This window comes from Elgaria multicarinata, chromosome 1 (assembly GCF_023053635.1).
Source record: "Elgaria multicarinata webbii isolate HBS135686 ecotype San Diego chromosome 1, rElgMul1.1.pri, whole genome shotgun sequence".
NCBI lineage: Eukaryota > Metazoa > Chordata > Lepidosauria > Squamata > Anguidae > Elgaria > Elgaria multicarinata.
This window is the reverse complement of record NC_086171.1, coordinates 130775440-130790720: the sequence shown is the minus strand read 5'-3', so window position 1 is coordinate 130790720 and position 15281 is coordinate 130775440. Positions and strand designations below refer to the sequence as shown.

Below are 15281 nucleotides of genomic sequence, written 5' to 3'. Positions count from 1 at the left end.
ATTTACTGGGGCTGGGGAGAGAACCTTGAGGGACCATTATGAAAATGCCATGCTACAATTCCTGTCTAGAGAATGGACCATCATGTTGATCCCATGTAAATTGGCATAGTTCCAAATCTTTTAGTGGGTGCCTGCTACACTGAATTGGTGTGGGCCTGACATTAGAAAAACCCACTGGCTTTAATGCTCCACCCTGAAAGGTGTGACTCCCCTTAGGGTTTCTAGTATAACCTTTCTTCCCTGTCATGCTATCTCTTGTGTGTGGTGCATCATTAATATCTCTGGTGAACTGTGGTGCTACAGGTGATTAATTTTAAGCTAAGGGCTTTACCTTATCCAGAAATATATTCTTGTCCAGGCCCCTGTGCAGAGTTCTGTTTCTGTTGAGGGCAGCCTGCAGGCTGGAGGGCTAGGAGAGAACAGGCTGTGAATACTTTATTATATTATTATTATTTATTTATTTATTTATTTATTTATAAAGCACCATCAGTGTTCATGGTGCTGTACAGAATAAAACAAAACAAGACAATCTGCCATATGGCTTACAATCTAAAATCACAGTAATAGGGGAGGGAGGGGAAAAACCAACCGGGGTGAGCGGAAGGCAGGGGTGAGCAGAAGGTAGATTTGGATCTATTGGTAGATTTCTAGGATATTTGGAATAGATCAGCAAGGACTGCTGCTTTTCAATGGTTCAACAATAGTCTGAATTAGGTTGCTGAAATCCAGAAAAGAAGGAGGGGAGGAGTGGATCTGTGAGTGAAAGGATTTGTGTGTGAGCTCCAGATCTGGTACTGAAAACAAAGTCTTGAGCTGACATGTGCTCAGAGGCACTTTGTTCCTCAATTCTTTTTTTGCATCTGGCTCCAGTTGCTGGACATCAAGGTTCTAGTGAAAAACAAAGTGGGTCCCACAAGCCTAAAGTCTGCCCACTTCTCCTTTCAGGCAGCCTTATCCAACCTGGTGCTCTTCAGACTACAACTGCCATCATCCCCAGACAGCTTGGCCACCTCCTAGGTGCTTCTGATAGGCTTGCCTTTGGTAATTGTTCTTTTCTGGGATTTTGAATGCAAATTTAAGGTATTGGTATAGTATGTGAAGTCCCAAGAAAGAAGGTCCCTGAGTGCCCTTCCTAGAACTGTGGACTTGAAGGGTGTGTGGATGTGTGGCAGAGCTGAGAGGATTGAGGAGAAAATATAGGACTGCAACAGTGAGTGAGGCAGACTTGTGTGCACTTGCAGTCTTTGAAACATAGGCTGTCTCTGCCATATGATGCAGCGACGCTTAATTGCGAGTTGCAGTGTTATAGAGCTACTCAACCTAGTTAAAGGACTTAGGGATTTTTGTTATAAGCTTATTCTACCTATGTTAGAAAGTGTAAGAGTTTTGAATACATTCAGTAAACAATGGCAGTGGAATAATCTATTTAAGGAAATTAATGTTGATAATCATGCCCTATATTAATTCAGCTACTGCTGAAAGTGATGATTGTGTAAACCAAGGACATGCTGCAGTACCTGAAAGACAGTGAAGGGTAACCTGACTTGTAGTGTAGTTAATATTTTTTACATGTAGATAGGGTTTGGGAGCTTTTACTGTTCACTGTGTTCAATGTAGATGACAATATGATTAATACTTAGTAGTAAAATTTCATCTAACATGTCTTGTGTGTTGTTGAGCTCTTAACCACCAGTAGGGCATTCTGAATAGCTTTGGAACTAATTAATGATATTGTTAGTAGTAGATGAATGAAATGCAAACCCCTTTATTTACTACAGTACAACATTGGGATGTGTGTTGTATGCTGTATAAAGTAATGTCAGTGACATTTTGAAAGCATTAGGATTGATTTAGCAAGGAAATGTATCCCAACGTGGGACTGGCAACCTTGCTCTGAACACAGTTCTAGTTATGTTCAATTGATATGTTCAGACCTGACTTTTACAAAAGTCTGTTCAGGATTGCAGCATAAACCTACTTCAGCTCTATTTTGGGTTAAAGCAGGAAGTACTGATGAAAGGCTAAACTTACTGTGCTTCAGTGAATACTGAGAGACAGAGAGAGAAAGGAATCCAAACTGGGGGTGGCCTCTAATGAATTAGGACTGTCATTGTCTTTAAAATTCAGGGTGCTTAAAGAGAGGGAGCTATTTACTTACCTGATAAATGAATTAAAGTATATGCTCATAATCTTGAGATAAAGAACTCTATATGTTTTGTTCAAGAAGACACATTTCCTACTCTAGGGTTGTTTTCTCGTTGCTCACAATTTTGTTGTAGAAGGACAAGGTGTGGGGGGCAGAATGAAATCATAATGCCCAAAGGGAGGAATCAACTGCAGGAACAGTTCTATCTCTCCCTATGCCCTTCTGTTCCCCTCCTATTTGTCTGCCTCCCAGTCTTGTGAAAACGAAGGATAGGGCAAGAAGTGTCTTTAAGATAATCCATAGTAAGCCAGTCTACCTAGAATTGTTTCTCAAGCTGATACTCTAGGAAGCCTGGGCAGTGCAGTCTGGAAGTCCTTTTTCTAACTTCTACTGGAGAAGGTAGCCAAAGACATGTCATGAGGGGTGGCCAGGTGGGATGAGACCTGAAGCAAAAGGTTTTGAACTGATCTATGAACTACTGGTAGCCCTCAAATTCTATTCAGGCAATCCACAGAAACATTGTGGAACTATAGAGAAAATTTGTACTTGAACCTGCACTTGTTTTTGTTTTGTTCTTTTCTGATAACAGGTGGAAACTGAATCCACTAGGGCTAGGTTATTGAACTGGCTAACTAAGCCCTGGCTTAGGGTCTGTGATCTTCATTATATGACACTGGTGCAGTCTATATGAGCTTTCTTGTTGAGTGCTTGAAGGGTGGGCTTGAATGTTTCTGAGAAATCTCATTGGACTTGTAATGTTGATGAATATGTATTGATACTGATAGGTGGACATTATTGGCTTGCCTTTGTAATCTTCCCACCACAGGACTGTTGACATATGGAGTTGCAAATGTGACTGAGTTACATAGCCAAACGATGACGATATTCTAAATTTTGCAACAGAGAACTTGCCTAGTTTCTGAAAAACTGGCAATTATTCCAGTTGTTAGCCTTTTAACACTTTGGGATATACTTAAAGCACTTTACAATGGTGGATGTTTTTTCATCCAAATGTACTAAAACAGCCCTCCCCAATCTGGTGCCCTCCACATATGCTGGACTAAAGTTCCCATTACTCTCAGTCAGCATAGGAGTGGGTTGGATGTTGAGAGTCGTAGTCCAAAACATCTTTATAAAAATCTGCCTCTTTTTCCTTGCCTCCGTCTATGACTGGGACATCTTTCTAGAACAAGTATGCACTGCTATGAAGACTTTGCTTAGCTCATCTTCCAGCTAAAAACAACTGTTGTGCCCATATGTTCTGTCCTCACCCCTTCTCTCATGGCCTGGCTTCGACACTTCTATCATGGTGTATAAACCACAGTTTCTGGTTAGATCAGACCAGTAAACTGTGGCTTAATCTTCATTTACAAACTGCGTTTTGAAACCAGGGTTAGATCCTGGTTTCATATCCTGGTTATTTAGCAGAGATTAAACCACATTTCCTGATTCAGATGTAATGGGGAACTGTGGCTTAACAAACTATGTGAAGTGTTTATTATAATGTTAGGTGGGAGGGTGGAATAGTTACAGCATAATACTTGTTGGTCTGATAAACCATAGCTTATTAGAATGAGGTCATAACTTCTAACCCAGACCTCTGTATGCTTGTTTTAGGCTTATTTTGTAAAGCAAGCTTGTAAATAGACATGTAAGTTATCACCAGGGCACCAAACTAAGAAGCTTAAAAACTGATTTTCTTTCTTTTTAGGACATGGTAGAATAAGCAAGCTAGTACTTTTTTCTGTGGGCTAGTGATGTATTTAAAAAGCTGCTCTAATTGAAGATGCTATATAAATGGGATTTTTGGATATTAAGCCTGTAAATAGAGAGCCAGTGTGGTGTAGTGGCATCAGGAGATCTAGGTTCTAGTCCCCATTCAGCCATGGAAACCCACTGGGTGACTTTGGGCCAGTCACACACCCTCAGCCCAACCTACCTCACAGGGTTGTTGTTGTGAGAATAACATGGAGAGGAGGAGGATTATGTACACTGCCTTGGGTTCCTTGGAGGAAAAAAGGCAGGATTTAAATGTAATAAATAAAATAAATAAAAATAAATAATAAATAGACACTTGTCTGGTCACCTATGGTAAGAATCTTCTTCAGATAACCAGGAAACATCAGAATAACCCCAGCTGTTGATGATTTCATAAATGATTAACATATTTATGGGTAAAGAGGCTAGTAAAACTTTTGTCGGGTATTAATGTTTGGCAAGGCTACCCCATGTCCCAAAATAAAAGCACATTTGGAACTAGCATGAAAAACTATACAATCTATTCAACATACTATATAACAGCTGGTTTAATTGTGGAAAGGCACCTAAGAGACTTCAATTAATCAGAACATTAACTGTAACACATTTACTTAGAAGTAAACTTATTGATTTCAGAGAAAGACAGTTAGTGTAGGAAGTATAGTTCACAATGGAAATGAACAAATTGCATTATGATAAAATATATTAAAGGATAATAGAAAGGATATTATATTAAATATATTGTGAGCATTATATTCACTACTGAAGTTATATCCAGATTCATGCCCATTAACTTTAGATCAGAAAATTCTAGATAAAAAAATCTGATCTGCTAGATCTGAAACTTGGGAGTTTCCAAATGCAGGTGCTGTTTTAACCTTTGGTCATCTCTACACATTTATTTATTTATTTTACAGTATTTATATACTGCTTCCCATCCAGAGATTTCAGAACGGTGAACAAATAGAATAAAAGAATAAAAACGGAATAGAAACATGTTAAAAATACATTTTTAAGAGAAACAAAGTGCAAATAAAACTGTAGCCAGTCATTCAGAGAAATCTTCCTGGAACAACAACATTGTTAGAAAGCACTAGAAGCAATGCAATGTTGGCACCTGCCTAACCTCCAAAAGCAGAGAATTCCATAGGAAGTGGCCCACCACACTGAAGGCTCTTGTCCTGGTGGTCTCTAATCGGACCATAGGTCCATGTGGAACCACCAGGAATGAACCCTCAAATGAACAGGCAGGTTGATTGGGGGGAAGGCACTCTCTCGGGTATCCTGGTCCCAAGTTGTTTAGGGCTTTGTACACTAGCAATAGAACATTAAATCTGGCCCGGTAGCAATTAAGCAGCCAGTGCAGTTCCCTCAGCAACAGAGTTGCAAGTTGAAAAGAGGCAACTCCCAACAACAGCCAAGCTGCTGCATTCTGCACTATCTCCAGCTTCTGGAGCAGCTTTAAGGGCAACCCTGCATAGAGTGCATTGCAGTAATCCAGTCTTGAGGTTACTAATGCCTGTACCACTATGGCCAAGCTATCCCTGTCCAGGAGACCATACCTAATGTACCAGGCAAAACTGGTAAAAGGCACTCTGAGCCACCGTAGCCACTTGGACCTCTAACAACAGAGTTGGATCTAAAAGTACTCCCAAACTATGAACCTGATCCTTCAGAGGGAGTGCAACCCCATCCAGAACAGGCAATGAGCCTATCTCCCAGACTTGGGAACCACGCAGCCACAGGACTTCCAACTTGCCAGGATTCAGTTTCAGTTTATTGGCCCTCATCCAGCCCATTACTGAATCTAGGCACTGATCCAGGACTTGCACAGCCTCACCTGATTCAGATGTCACAGGGAGATAGAACTGCATGTCATCAGCATACAGATGGCATTTGGCTCCAAATCCCCTAAGGACAGCTTCCAGTGGCTTCATATAGATGTTAAACAACATTGGGGACAAGATGGTGCCCTGTGGAACTCTATAGATCAATTGCCAAGAGGCAAGGAATAAGCATCCAATGTTATTCTCTGAAATTAGCCCTGTAAGTAGGACCGTAACCACTATAGTCAAGTGCCTCCGATGCCCATCCCACAGAGTCAATCCAGGATGATACCATGGTCGATGGTATCAAAAGCCAATGAGAGATCGGCAGAATTAACAGGGTTACACTGTCCCAGTTCTTCTCTCAGTAAAGGTCATCCATCAGGGCGATCAAGGCTGATTCTGTCCCGTAACCAGATTGAAACCCAGACTGGAATGGGTCTAGATAATCAGTATCCTTCAAAGGTGTGCCTGCAGTTGCTCCACCACAAACCTCCCAAGTATCTTCCCTAGAAATGGTATATTTGCGACTGGGTAGTAGTTGTGTAGTACCATTGGGTCCAGGGTGGGCCTCTTATTCCATACCATTGAGTAATTTTGTGATGGTGTCTTTGACTCAGATCCTTCAAATACTTATGCATTTGCATGCTTATTTACCTCAGTGGGGCAGCCTAATCATGAACTGTTAGTGTACACATAACCCTGGGATTTGGAGAACTCAAATACCTAAGGTCTAGCAGCAAATATCTTGGTATGCATGCTTGTGAAACTTTTCCAGAGTTAGTTGTAGCATTGTTCTTGTATTATTCTGGAATATGGGGGCAAGAAATGAAAACAGTATTCTACTGCTGAACTATTTTGTAGTCTTATTTCAGAACACCTCTATCTTGGCAAAGATCTGTGAGTTACTTTCTTTGTAGTGTGTGTATGTCTCTCTCCTCTGCTGATCACATATGAACAATATTGGAATAAGCATGTTGTAAAGGCAATAACATGAAACCATGTGATTGCAGAAGCATATTTTAAGGCTGACATTGCTAAATCTCTCAAGGTTCATACGGCTCACATGCTACCTTATGCCAGCTTTCCCCAACCTGGTGCCCCCCCCCCAGATGTTTTGGACTTCCGCTCCTATCATTCCCAGTCATCATGGCCAATTATGAGGAATACTGGGAGTTGTAGTACAAAATATCTGAGGGGCACCAGATTAGGGAAGTCTAGTTTATGTCTTTTCCAAACTTTTGGATGTTAGGACTATTTTAACTTAATTTTATTTCTACAGCTATTACCCCTGCCATCAGAAATTTATGCAAGATGGTTTTCAGCATAGTTAAAACATCAACACCACATAATGGAAGCATTTAGTTGGCGGGCCTGTTCACACAACATGCTAACCCCCATCAAGTGATTGAGTGTGGGTTTTGTTGAATTGTGGATTGTTTGTTGAATGGTGGGTTAGCATGTTGTCTGAACCCAGGATATTTTCCACAGGCTGGCTTGTTAACAATGCAGTATGGATTATGAACCACCCTAAGCAACCCAACAATAAACCGTAAGTTCTCAAGGTGGCTTGTTTGAGAAAAATAACTCATACTGCATAGTTAGCAAACCACTCTGCAGAGAATGTCCTGGGTTCTGACAATATGCTAATGTACAGTTCAACAACAACCCACACTCAACCACTGAGTGTGAATTAGTGTGTTGTGTGAACAGCCCCAGTGCATCTGCTGAAATGAATGGGACCTTCAAGCAGATGCATTTAGGCTTCAGATGTAAGATTCTGTAAAACTTCTCCTTCTTGCCATTGGCCATATTTTGGATGGAAGGCATAGTCTACAAAACAAATTGGGAACCTCTTTCCCGGCAAGGGGCACATTCCTCAGGGGTAGTCTGTTGCGGGGTGGGCACATGTCCTTGGTGGGTGGGGACAAAACCTCTTCTCTTTCTCTGTCATCCTCCTTTATTTGCTTCTTCCCTCCTTTCTGTAGCAAGCTGCTGGGAAAGGGATAGAATGCTCTTGGAGAGAGCTTTTGAAACTAGGCTGAGAGCCACGTGTGGTTCCTAAGGCTGCAGGTGGCTCACCCCAGTGTGCAATAAAGCTACTGGATGCAGAAAGTGACTGTGCATCTGGTAAGAGCTGTGCAGAAAGACATGTGTACTAAATAGTCTGTGATTCACATAGTCACATAATACATGCTGAGCAATCAAATATAATGTGAGCTTGCACACTACTTCTTCTAAAAGTACGTTATTTATAAAGAAATATAATCCATTGTATCTGGGCTCAAGACACTGTGTTTGGTAGACTATATTATATTGTAGCCTGTGTAGCTAGTAGAAAATGTACATAAATGTACTATTTTTTCATTATTGTAATCATAGGAAACGACATGATTACATATATATAAAGCACACCTTCCAATAGTTCTGTTAGGAAGATATGCTGCTGTTTTGATCCTGGTTGTGCTTTTATATTGTATTTTATATCATGTTTTTATACTGTTTGTTTCATACTTTGAATGGTTTTAAATTTTGTGAACTGCCCAGGGAGCTTCGGCTATTGGGCGGTATAAAAATGCAATAAATAAATAAATTTAAATTTATGTTAAAATTGATAGAGTGTTAAATTGACAGAGTGTGTGTACAGCTACTTATAGTTTTGAAATAAGACAAGTGCCAAATTAACATGTGTGGTAGTCAGCCATACTTCACCTAGCAACTTACACTCCCCTTTCAGACATAGGTCTTGTTTTGTACTTCAGTTTCAGCTGTACAGATAAGAGCAAAAAAGTTACTAGGTCACCTGTTCACAGGTATCTGTGTTAATTATTTTGGCACATTGACAGCCTGAAAGAAGAAAGAACCAGTTTTCTTTCTGTTTGCAAAAACTTATTTTCCAAGTAGTCTGATCAGACAAGTATCTGTTTACAAGCCTATATCTTAGGCCTCATCTACACCAAGCAGGATGTTGCACTATGAAAGTGGTATGTAAAAGGCAGGAGCCACACCAAGAAGGATACAGTGGTAAGAAAGCAGTATATGGTATGTGTCAGTGGGACCCACCTGTTGTAAGTGCACTTCAGTATCGCTATAAAGCAGTAGTGTGGCTCCTTCCTTTTATAAACTGCTTTCATAGTGCAATATCCTGCTTGGTGTAGATGACGCCTTATTTGTCTTTCATACTTATTATTGATTTTCAGTGCAGATCAAACCTCCTCTGTGATTGAGATTTTCTAATAGTTTGAACTATTTTAAAACTATATATACTCCAGGACATTGTGGAAGCTGCTTTCTAAATTATTGGCTTCTCTCACTAAATAGCCTCCCAGTCCACTATATTTCAAGACAGAATACTTCCCAAAAGGTCATAAACTAACCATTGGTGTGGCATACAAATCTTCTTGGCCTAGGTTCTATGCTGTGGTGTGCATCCATCACAAGTTGAATTAAATGAAAGTGAAGCATTTTAAATCTGTATTTTACAAGTTCTAGTGAAAACAAGAAAGAAACCCTTCTGTAACTTAAGTAGAAAGTTTTGAGAAATTTTAATAGTTCCATAATTATAAATACTTTGGGTATAGCCATGAAGATCTTCTGTATTTTAATTTTCCCAAGGCTGTCAACCAATTTAAAGATTTACACTAATTGTCTAATCTATTAAAACTGAATGTGCTTCGTTGTTTGAAAAGATACATAGATACACACAAATATTTATACTCTTATCAACATGGCCATTCCGGAGCCTGCAAGGTGGCTAATAACATATTATAATCAGTGTTTCACAGTTGATGGAAATACAAGACGGGTTTCTCAGTGGCAGTGCCTCGAATGTGGAACTCTCTGCCCCAGGAGATTAGGCACATAAGAAGAGCCATGCTGGATCAGACCAATGTAGTCCAGCATTCTGTTCACACAGTGGCCTGATGTCTATAGGAGCTCACAAGCAGGACATGAGCACAATTTACCCCTTCCTGCTTGTGTTTCCCAGCAACTCATATTCAGTTGCCTAGTGTCTCTTGTATGATACTATATAGCCATCATGACTAGTAGCCATTGATAGCCATATTCTCGGTAGAAATACAGCAGGTTTCCAGAGGACGGACAGATTGCTTTGCCCCTCCTCCATCAGCCCTCTCAGCATCCATACTGAGGAAGAAATGAAGTCTCTTCCTTCACAGCCAGCATGGAAATTTAACTAGCCATAGGTAGAGGGACAAATAGCTCTATCTCTCCTCTGGTAGCTCATTATGATTCAATGCTGTCTGTGGAGAAAGGGTCTTCACCTTCTCCCTGGCCAGTGATTTGCCAAAGAAGGGCCAGAGCAATCTCTGCATTGTCATGAACCTGCAGATTCCTACTTTTGTGTCTTGAGACCAGTGAAATGCTTGGTAATAGTTATGGCAGACAAAGGGCTCATCTATACCAAGCAGGATATTGCAGTATGAAAGCTGTATATAAAAGGCAGGAGCCACACCAAGCAGGATATAGTGGTATGAAAGCGGTATATGGTATGTGCCAATGGGCCCCAGGAGTTGTCAGTTCACTTCAGTACTGCTATAAACTAGTAGTGTGGCTCCTGCCTTTTACATACCGCTGTCATACCACTTTCATAGTGGAATATCCTGCTTAGTGTGGATGAGCCCTGAGACAAGCCATAGAGCAATACCCCTGCCCTGCAGTTCTTCTTTAAGTGGTGGGATACGGGAGAGGGCTTGCTCTGTTGTGGCACCTCAGAAGTGGAATGCCCTCCCCTTGGAGGTACGACTGGCACCAACATTGACTTTATTCTGGCGCTAAGTAAAGACATGTGTTGGCACGTACAAATGTACCAAAAACCCGGAGACCCAGTGCATATTTCCCCAGTATGGCAAGTCTAGCTTTTTCCTAAGTTAATATGCCAGTGGCAGGCATATTAATCAGCAAATTGAATGCAGATTCAATGAAAGTGACATTATGTACCTGTCTTTATCCCCCTGGCAGCATGTATGTCCTTTTACCAAAAAAATTCATACTTTTTAAAAGTTGAAAAATTGCTCCAGAGAGGGAAGGGGACATCGCAAGAAGCAAGTTCAACTGCAGACTGGAAGAATAGTTCTCCATGAAGGACTGCATGAATGAGCTTTCACAGCGCACTTAGCACTCAAATCATATCTGTCTGGATGCACCCTGGGTTTCTGAAAGGAATTAGTATCTCATTTGTTTCAGGCTAAATCACAAAGTATCAGCTTGAAAATTTCCACTTTAAGTTACATAGTATGACTGGGGAGTATATTGTATAAGCCTGAGTTCGTTCAAGGAATTCTCAGAGATGAACAGCCTTAAATTTGATAGTCTCACTAATCTGCTCAAAAGGATTAGCAGAACTGCTAGTGTTTGCTCAATATCTTCCATGAAATACTTTATGAATTTCATTGGGAATGGGGTGGGGAGAAACCTGTGGTATTAGAGCAGCCTTGCACATAAATGTATAAAAAGGCATCAGACAAGCTTTGAAAAATGGAGAAGAATTTCTAATACAAGAAGAATGATAAATATATTGAGAATATCAGAAAGATCAAGCAATATTTGGCTTTATAGATGCAGAAAAAGCATTTGATAGAGTGGAGAGTTTTTATTTCAAGTGTTGAAAGGAGTTAATTAAGGGAGAAGAGCTCATAATGAATTTAAGAGCAGTAAAAGATCCAAGGCAAGACTGATAATTAATGGGCAGTCTCACATGAATTGATTTTCATATGCTGATGATATTGCATTAACTTTAACTAGACTAGAACACTCCATTTAAGTGTCTAGATAAATTTTGTGAAATATCTGGATATAGAAAAAATATTTCTGAAAATTTATAAATTTAGACAAAGAAAAATTGTTCAAATTTGACAGGAACTCAAAATTAAAGAAACCAATTAAATATCTTAATATTTAAAGTAATATCCAATTTTAGTTCTACACTAATGCCGCTAACCCTTTTGCAAGAAATGGTTTGTGAGTGTGTTTAAACTGTGGTTATGTAGTCAACATGGTTAAGAATGGTTCACATGACACACTTAAGTCATAGTCCACACAACATACTAAGCCATAATGTTTAACTCAAAATGTTCAATCACTGTGGTTTAGTGTGTCATCTGAAACAGGGCCATAGAGTAGTTCCATTGAAATGAATGGGTCATTAGAGTGTAATCTTATGACAGAAAAGATCTTACATGGCTGGCTGGAGGGGTGCTGGGAATTATAGGACTTTTTTCTGTCTAAACATATATAGAATTGCAACCACAAGTCGTAATAACGTAAATCTCATTCATTTCAATGGGTCTACTCTGTGTAGAACTAACATTGGATACTATCCACTGTTTCAAATCTTAACATTGCCACTCAACTTATATATAAATGATGAAACTGCTGGGTTTATATTTCTTTTAATTTTAGCCCCAACTTACAACATTGTTTTAATACTTAAATCCATTTTCTCCATTTTCATATCAGCATATTTCTTCTCATAGGAACAGATTTCAGAGGTATTTCTATGCAGCTTTGATCAATTTGATACTGGATATAGATATATATATATATATATATTTAAAAAAGAAGTAAAATTGAATAAGTGGATTAAAAAACAGCAATTGCACATGTCCCACTCATAATAATACAAGCTTTAGCAAGTTAAAACATTGTCAGACATTTAACATCATCCTATGCTGACAAGTAATTGCAGCAGCCCAGAATCTAACCACCTTGGTAAGTTACCTATATATTCTAGTCAGCAAAGATATAATCTATATAAAACATACCATTTAATCAGTATTATTTATGTATTTCGTATCCAGTTGTGTGAAGGTTTCCTGGTAAATTGCTCAAACGCCTACTACAAAATTCTGAATAGTTTTCCCTCACATCATACAGACCTATTTAATATTAAGAGTAGATTATCTCTTCTCTCATGGCTGCATACAGTTTCATATTCTTATATTTAGCTGCTTATAAACAGGATATTTGGTTGCTTTGGCTAAGGTGAATTCATGGTACTATAAGTAAGGAATATCTGTGACCTGAATTGATGACCCATATTTATGACACAATATTTTATCCAACTGTAGCTGTCATATAATGACAGGAAGAAGAGAACCTTTTGAAGTCGAAGATAAAGGAAAGCAGTTAGTGAAAATAAGAAACATTTTTTCCGTCTGAGGAGTTGAGGCATTGTGTCGTTATATATGTATAACACATGGCATCAAAGTTAGTCTTTTCAGAATATTATTTGAAGATATATTTAATCTGGCTAAATTTGTGCTTCATTCTTAATTGTGTATAATGGCAATTCGCAAAGATACAGTAAACTATATTTAGTTTGGTTTGACTTTACTGTTAACGGTTTCTAAAGGGTTCTCTGGTCACCCATCCTAAAGATTCCATCTTAGGCTGCAGTCCTATACATACCTGGGAATAAATATCACTAAACTCAGTGGGGTTTGTGGCGTTACACCCCACAAGTCAGTTCCCTAATGCATGTCTGAGAATTGGTAAGTCTGTGGTGCTTAGAATGTTGACCTGAGTGGGTGGAGTTAGAATGTCTTAGGAGGGGGGAGGAGTGATATATAAGGGAATGACTGAGGGGATTGAGGGAGACTTTTAGGTACTCTTGAGAGTCTTTAGCCTTTAGTGCTTTAGCTCTCTGTGTGTAGAGTACTTGGGTTCTGGAGGGTTTGAGGTTCAGTATAGAGAGTGGTGTCTTTTGAGTGGGGGTGCAGATAGACAGTTTGTGTAAAATAAACAATCTATATAAATAAAAATGAAAAAGACCGTTCGTTACTGTCGTTATATCTCCGAAAGTTCTTCACTGATTGCTTTGAAATTTTGACACAGCGTTGCGTTCGAATACGCGAGCGTTGTTATGTAACTATGTTCTCTGTGGGGTCAAAGGTTTGTCTTAAAATCGAAGAAATAGGCCTCCTCAAAACCAGTCCTGCTGATCATTGTGACATCACCAACCAGTAGGCCAATCCGCTGCCTCTGCCTCCTCTCCTATTTGCATATACTCTCGCAATTGGCTGAGTGAATATAGATGTCACACCTGTGACAGTTACACGTCCAGAAGAAAGGTAACTGCCATGAGTTTCCAGTAACCTCCTCACCGTAAAAACATGCTTTTATATCTCCGAAAGTTCTTCACCGATTGCTTTGAAATTTTGACACAGCATTGCGTTTGAATACGCGAGCGTTGTTATGTAACTATGTTCTCTATGGGGTCAAAGGTTTGTCTTAAAATCGAAGAAATAGGCCTCCTCAAAACCAGTCCTGCTGATCATTGTGACATCACCAACCAGTAGGCCAATCCACTGCCTCTGCCTCCTCTCCTATTTGCATGTTCTCTCCTATTTGCTCTTATAGGTCATTGTGACATCGCCAACCAGTAGACCAATCCACTGCCTCTGCCTTCTCTCCTATTTGCATGTTCTCTCCTATTTGCTCTTATAAGTCATTGTGACATCGCCAACCATTAGGCCAATCCACTGCCTCTGCCTTCTCTCTTATTTGCATGTTCTCTCCTATTTGCTCTTATAAGTCATTGTGATATCGCCAACCAGTAGGCCAATCCACTGCCTCTGCCTCCTCTCCTATTTGCATATTCTCTCACAATTGGCTGAGTGAATATAGATGTCACACCTGTGACAGTTACACGTTCTGAAGAAAGGTAACTGCCAGGAGTTTCCACTAACCTCCTCACCGTAAAAACATCCTTTTTTAAAAACCAAACAATCTGCTTTACTTCATCCAAATAATGCCTCACAGAAGATCACACTTAGGTTGTCGTACTCACAGAGCGGAAGCACTGCGATGAGAAATTGCAAATCAGACTGAGGAAGAACGGGCATCAGCAAACGAGAAAAAAAGAAAAAGAATGCCTCAAATACATGCCAAGGAACCAGCCAAGCAACGTTCAGCTAGACTTGAGGATGCACGGTTGCGAGCACAGCAATCGCATTCTACAGCTTCAGATCTGCTTTGTTCTCAACAGAATGAACGCGACAGGCTGAGAGTGGCTGAAAGACGTCAACGAGAAACAGCACATCAGCGTCAAACACGACTCCGTGGTAAACAATCACACGATTACAATCGCCTTGCATTCCGGTACAACCCAGCTGATGATTATAGTTTGAGGTGGCATGTTCTCATTGGCACTATGACTGAAGTGTGTCCTTATTGCAAGGCTCTTAAATTTAATGGAGAAACAAAAGGAATGTGTTGCGCTGCTGGAAAAATTAAACTGCCTCAACTTGGAGAACCACCAGAGCCATTACAAACTTTGCTTGCCGGATATACCGCAGAATCAAAGCATTTCCTATCTAACATCAGGAAATACAACTCATGCTTCCAAATGACGTCGTTCAGTGCAGAAATCATCACAGCTTCATTTATGCCAACTTTCAAAGTCAAAGGACAAATTTATCATAAAGCCGGCTCCTTCCTTCCATTTCAAGATAGTCAACATAAATTCCTACAAATGTATTTCATTGGTGATGGCAATGATGAATTGAATGCACGCTGCAGAATTTATTCCA

General features: G+C 39.8%; 1 protein-coding gene across 3 annotated transcripts in view; it reads left to right on the top strand.

The window, feature by feature from the left end:
• PRKACB (protein kinase cAMP-activated catalytic subunit beta) overlaps positions 1-15281 on the top strand; it is a 71249-nt gene that overhangs the window by 2338 nt on the left and 53630 nt on the right. The window contains exon 1 of one of the 3 annotated variants that reach the window (XM_063136909.1): positions 1019-1041. The exons of the other annotated variants lie outside the window; for them this stretch is intronic. The gene's annotated coding sequence lies outside the window, so the exon portion shown is untranslated. Of the gene's footprint in view, positions 1-1018; positions 1042-15281 lie in introns of those variants that run through there. 3 annotated transcript variants of the gene reach the window in all.